Source organism: Cebus imitator, unplaced genomic scaffold (assembly GCF_001604975.1).
Source record: "Cebus imitator isolate Cc_AM_T3 unplaced genomic scaffold, Cebus_imitator-1.0 Scaffold5, whole genome shotgun sequence".
NCBI classification, from domain to species: domain Eukaryota; kingdom Metazoa; phylum Chordata; class Mammalia; order Primates; family Cebidae; genus Cebus; species Cebus imitator.
This window is the reverse complement of record NW_016107320.1, coordinates 6,143,820-6,153,832: the sequence shown is the minus strand read 5'-3', so window position 1 is coordinate 6,153,832 and position 10,013 is coordinate 6,143,820. Positions and strand designations below refer to the sequence as shown.

General features: G+C 41.1%; 1 pseudogene; it reads left to right on the top strand.

The window, feature by feature from the left end:
* The window catches only part of LOC108309184, a 10,394-nt pseudogene extending 1,738 nt beyond the window's left edge, over positions 1-8,656 (top strand).
* Positions 8,657-10,013: the final 1,357 nt, after the last annotated feature.

The window sequence follows — 10,013 nt, the reverse complement described above, 5'->3', positions numbered from 1 at the left end:
GTCTCAAAAAAAAAAAAAAAAAAAAAAAAAAAAATTGAAAAGAAACAATAGAAACAAATGGATTAAAGCTCCTTGAGCAACAATCATTGACCTTAAATAGAAGATGATCAAACCTATCAGTCTAATAATCTAGCAGGTCTCATGACTGAAACGATATTCCCATATTACTGTGGTTCTTTATTATATAAAGAACTTCAGGCACAGTAATTTTTGCCTCAAATAGTCATTAATTTGTGTCTAACTTCTAACATCAAAAAATGAAGTTTAAAGAATAGTGCCAATGTGAACCCTAAGCTCGCTTCTGTGACTATCTTAAATAAATGCAATATTTACTAAATCACAGCCTCTCACTAAAGATATTTCTACAATATATTTTTCTAGCTACCTTAACAGCATTCCATTTTATGAAAACTGGTAAATAATAAATGTGCTACAAATTAATTTCACATTTTCTTCTGGAAGAAAAATCCTTTTACATGAAAAGATCTCTAATTTATACCCACAGTAAATCAGATTTCTATATTAATTTTCATCATTGCTTGTCCCATCAAAAAGATTATCCTGAAAAATGCTTATCAGCTTTCGTTGGTAGTAGTGAATTTAAAAAAAAAAAAACTTATCAACCTTAAATAACATGAATGTACCTTGTAAGTTTGGTTCCTCTGTAAGATGGTCCCTCTCTAAGTGAAAGCATTTTTTAATTACACAATTATATCCATTTTTATAGCTTTATTAGCATTATTTTTTGACAGTTGTCTTTTCTGTTCCGAAAACAGTAATTTTCCCTTAGAGATCTTATGCTCAAGGTATCCTCCCTAAATCCTTACAGGAAAGCATTTTGAAAAACAGACCCAATTTTCTTTCCAGTAAGGAAAATCTTCTATAATAAATTCCATGTACACTAAAAGCATAACAGTACTCAAATTAGGGAAGTAATTTTTCTCCTCAGGAATGGCTTTAAGTTTGCAAATGGCCAATAATAATAAAAAGCCAATCTGCAATCTACATCATTTCAGATTTGTCTTCATGCAGTCTTTTTTAAAAACTGTTGAAGTAGGTGAATACTGATTTGCACTAGGACTAAAGTTTTTTTTCTTACCTCCTACTTTGTCCTTTATCCTTGGCAGAGATTCAAGGGAGGTGAAAAGACTCTTGGAAAATAACTGAAAAGTAATACAATACACACAACATAAGAGAGTGGTAGTTCATAGGACCAAATAAATCATGAAATGCAATGAACTCAGAACTACACATATTCTTCCAAATTGTTCCCTTCTTACACATTCGCAAAGCAAGTTTCCTGTCATAAAAGACTTAACAAAAGACTGGCATGTGAAGATCAAAAGGAATGAATGAAAAGGCTGGCCCTCAGTTTTGTGTATTTAGAAGTTCAGTTTTTTTGTAGCTAAGAAGACTTTGATGAAGGAAGAAGTACAAAAGAAAAAAAAAGGAAACTCAGTTTTGTTAGTTCATTCTGAGTGAATTCACAAGAGATTCCTTTTAGACAAGGTCACAAAGAAAACATCTTGAATAACAGATAGACACTGGAGAAACCAATTAATTTACAACAAAAAATAAAGTGTTACACCTAGGGAGTGGTTTGGAAAGAAGCTGTGCATAAGAAGTGAACTTTGAAGTTTGCTTTTATAGTTTTTGAATATTACCTCATGATAAGCATGTATTATTTTATAGTTTATAAAGGACTTTTTTTTTAAAGGAAAGAAACCAAATGCTAGACAGACTAGAATACCTATATCAACTGGTCAGCACATTCTCTTTCCAGTAGGAAAATCTGCTTTTTTTTTTGTCCGACTTTGTCACTGAGGTGGCAGTGCAGTGGCAGGTTCACAGCTCATAGGCTCAAGTAATCTTCCCGCCTCAGCCTCCCAAGTAGTGTAAGGCCGGTTGCCTCGCCAGGAGCTCGGACTCGCCAATCCCTCTCCGTGCCTGAAAACTACGTCATCACTGCGCACTGGGCACTAAGCCCGCCATTGAAAAAAGCCCGCCAAAATTTAAAAGAAGCCCCGCCAAAACCTGCCCAATAGCATTTTGCCCCGTCCAGGTCCCACGCCCCCTGGGCAGCCCGCTCACCGGAAATACCGCCTACCTACCAAAAACAGCTTGCCCCAACTACGTCCTGTTCCCTCATAACCAATCAAGACACCCTCACTCGCGATAAAACCACACACCTAGGGAAACCGTGCCGGACTTCTCTGGCCCCTGTTTCCCGGACCACAGAGCCTCGCCCGGGAGCTGGGAGCTGAATAAATTGGCGTTTAATTTTCTTATGCAGTCTCAGTTTCCTCACTTTTAAACTCGGCAATAACCCTTACAGTTAGGACCACAGGCACGTGGCGTTTCGCCTTTTTATTTTTTGTAGAGAGAGCATCTCCCTATGTTTCTCAGGCTGGTCTTAAAATCCTGGGCTTCAGCAGTCCTTCCAAAGTGCTGGAATTACAGGCATGAACCACTGCACCCAGCTGGAAAACCTACTTCTAAAACCTGATTAATGTCAGAACATTGATTGGCAAGTATAAAATCAGATAAAGGAAAATGACTAGTATTCATGAATAGATTATGATGGGTTTCATGATACAGACCTTCCAAGAAAACGGGAATAACCACATCAGCATATCAGCTCAGAGAACAGTCACCCCAAGTCAGAGATGGAAACTACTAACAAACCCTTATGCTTTAAATCTTTTTTTCTAGATTCCTTGTGACCCGCCATCTTTCAGTGTGAAAACTATTGCTTATATGATTAAGCCACATGTTATCTTGCATTTAGTATCACTTTAGGATTTTCAATGATAGAATATCGTTTTATAAATATCATTCATCATTAAGTATTATCATTAATCTTACTACATAATCATATCATTACATTATTATATAATCATTATTTTTATTTTGCTTGTTTATTTGTTTTTGAGAAACAGGGTCTCACTCTATCGCCCAAGCTGGAGTGCAGTGGCGTGACCATGGCTCACTGCAGCCTCAAACTCCTTCCCTCAAGCAGTCCTCCTGCCTTGGCCTCCCAAAATGCTAGGATTGCAGGCACAAGCCACCATGCCTGGCCTATAATTTTTTATAATCATTATTATTAATCACTAAGTATTATTAATCATTCATTCTGATTCTAAATATCATTCATCATTAACAAAAGTTTTACATACAATAGCTCTCTGACCATGACCCTTCTTGATAGAGATTTAGGGAACATCCAAATTCAGCAGAAGCAACTAATGAAATATCAAGATGTCTCCCTTAACCCTCCTGGTAGATCTTGCCTGTTAACAAACCATAGCAGCTGGGGGCCGGGCACGGTGGCTGACGCCTGTAATCCCAGCACTTTGGGAAGCTGAGGCGGGTGGATCACGAGGTCAAGAGATCGAGACCATCCTAGTCAACATGGTGAAACCCTGTCTCTACTAAAAATACAAAAAAAATCAGCTGGGCATGGTGGCGCATGCCTGTAATCCCAGCTACTCAGGAGGCTGAGGCTGGAGGATTGCTTGAGCCTAGGAGGTCGAAGCTACAGTGAGCTGTGATCATGCTATTGCACTCCAACCTAGGTGACAGAGCAAGACCCCATCTCAAAAAAAAAAAAAAAAAAAAAGAAGTAGACCATAGTATTTATTTTTATTTATTTAGTTTTGAGACGGAGTTTAGCTCTTGTTGCCAAGGCTGGAGCGCAATGGTGTGTTGTTGGCTCACCACAACCTCTGCCTCCCAGGTTCAAGCGATTCTCCTGCCTCAGCCTCCTGAGTAGCTGGGATTAACAGGCATGCGCCACCACACCCGGCTAATTTTTCGTATTTTTAGTAGAGACGGGGTTTCCCCATGTTGGTCAGTCTGGTCAAAAGCACTGGGATTACAGGTGTGAGCCACCACGCCCAGCCAGGCCATAGTATTAATTTCAAACGGCCAGATACAGATCTAGATTCTTTCTCAACTCAGCACTCTCCTGGCAGCTGCTCCCAGTTGACTACACTTAGCATGCAAGATTGACATAGTTGCCTTTCTGCCTTAGACACCCACCAGCACATACACATGCCATCTGTGTTAGGCTGGGTCCTCCAAGAAGCAGATGCCAAGATGGAATTAGATGTGCAAGAGATTTATTAGAGGAAATGCCAGTGAGGGAAAATGGAGAAGGAGCCGGTGGAGGAGACATCAGACTCAGATGCAAGTCCGCCCCCTGTGAAGAAGAAAGGAGGAAAGGGGAGGGAGGTAGAAAGGAAGCTACTCCTAAGGCTACAGTGAAATTATAAGCAAGTTTCAGCCAGGCCTAGGGGAGTCCTTGAGCCAAAGTCACTCTTCAGAAGAGGCCAGCATTTTGCAGGTTCAGCCTCCTTAGTATCCCTGTCACATTCATTTATTGGCTGGGAGCAGCCTAGGGGTAGCCCACGTGCAGGGCTAACATGACGATAGATTTCAGAGCATCACAGCTGGATCTGTGGACCAGTTAGGTGGAGACTTAGAGCTGTTCAGTGCCAGCAGGAGTCTGTCGTGGCCATGAAAATGCATCTCTCAGATTTCCTTCTACAGGGAACATAACTGACTCATGGTCTATTTCTGCATTCTGTGATGCTGGCTTTTGGATGGTGTAGTATTCAAGTCCTCCTTACACCATCCACTTCCTTTGCTGTGAAGTGGTCCCCTAGTTGGATGCCTGTATCTCTGCTGCCACTGCCACTCCGTTGATGTGCCCATTCTGCCGATTCTGAGGTGGCAAATGGCAGTCTGATCCAGGTCAACTGTCTGAGTCACTGTCAACTTGCTTGTTCAGTGCCTCTCTCATGATGGATGGCTTCTGGTGGACATTAACATGTGATACAAAACTCTTCACAGTCTGGGCTGGGTACGGTGGCTCATGCCTGTAATCCCAGCACTTTGGGATGCCAACGCGGGTGGATCACTTGAGGCCAGGAGTTCCAGACCAGCCTGGGCAACATGGTAAAACCCTGACTCTACTAAAAATACAACAACAAAAACTTAACTAGGTGTGGTAGAGCACATCTGTAATCCCAGCTACTTGAGAGGCTGAGGCAAGATAATCACTTGAATCCGGGAGGCAGGGGTTGCAGGGAATCAAGATTGCATCACTGTACTCCAAGCCTGGGTGACAGAGCAAGACTCCATCTCAAAGAAAAACAAAAAACTTCACAGTCTGTGCCTGCTCCCTTATGTGCACCTACAAGCCTCTACTCCAGGCCTCTTAGACCCAATCTTCCAGTCCTTTTCTTTCCAGGCTCCAGGCAAGATAGCTAGGCCATCAGTCACTCCCCAGGAACTGTGAATATACTTACCCAGGCCACTTCTTCCATGCAAAGTAGATGACCAGGTGCACGGCTCATCTGGTGTATAGTCTCCTTTCTACTTAATTGTCCCCAGCATGCACCCACCCACATTATGCTGGAACTGAACCTTAGTTATCAGGCAGGGGAGATGAGGGCACCTACCAAGGGGAACATGCGTTGCCTTGTGAAGCAGGGGCCTCTGCAGCATCTTCTTATACAACAGAAGCACTACCTCTTACCAGAAAGGATGGGGCACTTTTGCAAGCCCAAAGAATTGGGAAAGAAGGTGGCAGTCTGTCCAGACAATATATTCAAGAGCCCCCATCTACATACCCTCATCCCAGTTTTTAGGGTCCCAAGATTTCCCAGGGTCCCAGGTATTCCCCGAATGCCCCACCCCTATCCCCGCCACTGCCAACCCATTCGTCACTGAATATTCAAACATCTAGGGGTCTCTGCAATTCTATTTCATCCTCACCTGTTCAACCGTGACTGCTCTCCCACACTACAGGAGGTAAGGGCCTTCTTGTAAGATGCCAAAAGAGGCTCTTGCCTCCCACACTTAGCCATTTAATGCTTGCTTAACTGCTCTCATTATCCCTTAACTAGCAGCAATACAACTTAGCAGTAAACAGCCAACAATTTTGCTGTCTTTGAGGACATTTTTCTCTCCATAACTTTCAAATGCTTCAATCATCACACCTGCAACATCTTCCCCCGCCCCACCCATCAGGACATCTTCCCAGATCACCATCAATGAAACCTTTCACCTTTCACTCACCACCTTAGGCTAGGGACTATCCACACCCCACCTATTGACCAAGTCAATATCCCCTTTGCCCACTGGAGGGTTAGTAGGTCAATTCAAAATCATAATCTTACCACCTGTTTTCTTGGATCATTCTTGGTACTACTTTTGCCAGCACAGGACATCGGAGAAGCAAAAGCCAAGATAGGATTACAGGTAGTCATGTAAGAGATGTACCAGGTCAAATGCTGGTGAGGGAAAATGGGGGGCTGGAGGAGGCTGGGTGAGACATCAGACTCCATGATGATCCCACCCTGTGAAGGAGTGAACAAAGAGCTTAGCTTGCAGCATTGCAAATAAAAACAATTCAGCAAGGCCAAAGGGAATGCTCAAGCCAAAGGTGCTTTGTAGAGGAGTCTTATGTCTTCAGAAATGGGTCTGCCTTAGTATGCTGCCATGAGCAGTCAATGGGAACAGTGCAGAGGAAGCAGAGTCCTGGCCTGCACGGAATGAAGGTCAGAACACAGCAGTTTGTGCCTTTAGTTACTTACCCTCCCTGAAGTAGATCAGAGAGGCACATTCCCAAAGGCTGTCACGCCATTGCATGGAGGCATTTGGGATCACAAAGCAAATCTCGGCCATTAATGAAATGGCCATGCTTATTTTGCTTAGTTTGAAAGGGAGATAATTTTTATTCCTATACTCAAAATTGGGGGAAAAGAATCACCCTAATTAGAGTCTGAATTGATCATAAGTAATAAAGTAATATTAAAGTATCTTGATATGACATTTAATAGCAAAACTCTACTCTTCATTGTCGACAGTTCAATGAATAGTCCTCCAAATTAATTTATATAAATATATTAACATGTGAAAATAATTTTTTAAAATTTTTATATGTCCAAGTATATATATGTATGTATATCAATTAATTTGGAATATATATATGTGTGTGTACATATATATATATATATATGTACACACACATACATTTTGAGACAGAGTCTTGCTCTGTCACCCAGGCTGGAGTGCAGTGGTGCAATTTTGGCTCACTGCAATCGCCACCTCCCAGGTTCAAGTGATTTTCCTGCCTCAGCCTCCCAAGTAGCTGGGATTATAGGCATGTGTCATCACACCCAGCTAATTTTTGTATTTTTTAAAATTAGAGATGGGGTTTGCCATGTTGGCTAGGCTTGTTTTGAACTCATGGCCTCAAGTGATCCACCCACCTTGGCCTCCCAAAGTAATTACAGGCATGAGCCACTACACGTGGCCTTAATTTATAAATAAAATGATGTTTTACTATGCCCAATTATATTACATCCAAATTGTTTTCCTTAACATTACATCTTTTGCTCCTCACACCTTTTTAAAAATAATACTTTAAAAAATTGATTAGCTGGGCACTTGTAATCCCAGCTACTTGGGAGGCTGAGGCAAGAGAATCACTTGAACCCGGGAGGCAGAGGCTGCAGTGAGCCGAGATCGTGCCATTGCACCCCAGCCTGGGCAAAAAGAGCAAAATTCTGTCTCAAAAAAAAAAAATTAGCCGGTCATAGTTGTGTGCCCCTGTAATCCTGGCTGCTTGGGAGGCTGAGGCAGGAGAATCGCTTGAACCCAGGAGGTGGAGGTTGCAGTGAGCCGAGATCACACCACTACACTCCAGACTGGGTGACAGAGCGAGACTCCATCTCAAAAAAGAAGGAAAAAGCGACAGAATGGGGAAAAGAAAGCAATTTCAAAAGATGAAGGAGTGATGCTGGTGAATCATCAGGCAACAGATGTGTGCACACTGATGATATGCCTTCAGGACAAAGGGCTGGTTGTTGCTCAGGGAGACTTCTTTATAAGACAAGGAAGATCTTATCGTGACCAACAGCTGCTGCTTCTCAAGAAGCACTTAGAAAATAATTACAGGAGCAGAGATTGAAAATGGATTGTTTTGTTTCCAGAAGGGGGCTTCCTCAGGAAGAGCGAGAAACAAGTCAGGCATTTGCCAAGAAAAATAACTTGCCATTTCTTACACATGTTACTCTGCCTAGGTCTGAGGCAATAAAAATGGTTTCAAATGCGCTTGTAGCACAACAGGAAAATGGAAGTCCAGCAGGAGGAGATGCTAAAGAATTAGACAGCAAATCAAAAGTATCCAGTGGATGAGAGATACAACGATAGCTTATCCCAAAGCTGAGCCCATAGATATTCAAACCTGGATCCTTGGATACAGGAAATCAACAGTCATACATGTACATTACAGGATCTTTCCAATTAAGTATGTACCCCTGGAGACTGATGACCTTACCAATTGGCTCGATTCACGGTTTATGGAAAAAGAGGACCCCTTATCACATTTTTATGAAACAAGAGCTTTTCCACCTTCCAAGGGCCATAAGGAAGCTGTTTCCAGGGAGATGACCCTCAGCAACATGTGGATATTCCTCATACAGTCTTTGGCATTTTTGTCAGGCTGTATGTGGTACAACGTCATTCAGTACTTTTACCATTGCCTGTTTTAGGGATTGACTGGGACTTGTCAAGGTCACCACAGGAGTTCAGACTTTCTTTCATAAGTGTGCATTATTTTACACATGCCAATCAGAATATATTTTTTTAGAAAGCAAAAGAAATTCAATGGATGGATTAATATTTATCCCCCTTTGGGATAGTTTAAAACTCTACTAAAATGAGGATTAGTAATAAAAAAAATTGTTACATACTTCATATAACTTAAAATTCACTATTTGAAAGTGTGCATTTGGTTGTTTTATTAGATTCACTGTGTTGCGTAACCGTCACCACATCATCTAGAATGTTTTCATCCTTGCAAAAAGAAATGCCGTATCTATTAGCATTAAGTCCAATTCTTCCCCTCTCTCAGACTTTGTCAGCCACTAATCTACCATCTCTATGGGTTCCCTATTCTGGACATTACATATCAACAGAATCATACAATATGAGGCTTTCTGTGTTTGGCTTCTTTCAGGTTAACCCATGCTGTAGGATATACCAGTAATTCTTTCCTTTTTATTCCTTTTTATGAATAATATTCTATCATATGGATATATAGCACTTTCTGTTTATCCATTTATCAGATGAGCATTTGGGTTGTTTCCACTTTTTGGCTATTTTGAATAATACTGCTATGAGCATTCATACACAAGTTTTTACATATATTTTCAGTTCTCTTGGGTATATATGATACCTAGGAGTGTAATCTCTGGGTCATATAGTAACTCTAAGTTTAATTTTTTGAATAACTGTCAAACTGTTGTCTACACTGGCTGTACCATTGTATATCTCCAGCAGCAAGCTATTTATTTATTTATTTAGAGACAAGGTCTCAGTCTTTCACTCTTGCTGAATTGCAATGGCATGATCACAGATCACTGCAACCTTGACCTCTAGGGCTTAAGCAATCCTTCTACCTCAGCCTCCTGAGTAGCTGGAACTACAGGCATGTGCCACCATGCTCAGCTAATATTTTTTTTCTTTTGTGGAAACAGGGTTTCACCATATTGCCCAGCCTAGCCTCAAACTCCTGGGCTCAAGCAATCCACCCACGCTGGCCTCCCAAAGTACTGGGATTATAGGCATAACCTACCACACCTGGTCTATTTCTTATATTTAAAATATCTTGAGTATCTTTCTGTATGTAGACACGAATAAAATTCTTTTTAGTAATTTTATAATTCCATTGTGTGAAAGCATCACAATTTCTTTAACTAATCCCCTAATAATGGGCATTGCATTGTTCACAGATTTTTACGATGTCAACAAAGGCTATATTAAACATATTTTACACATATCTTAAATGAAGTCTCTTGGTCATAAAAGATGCATATTTTAATTGTTTTATTGTGGCATAAATGACATACAAGCCACTGTGCATATTTCAGATGAGCAATGGGTGTTGATTATGTATACAACCATGAAAACTTCACCACAATCAAAAGAATAAACATATC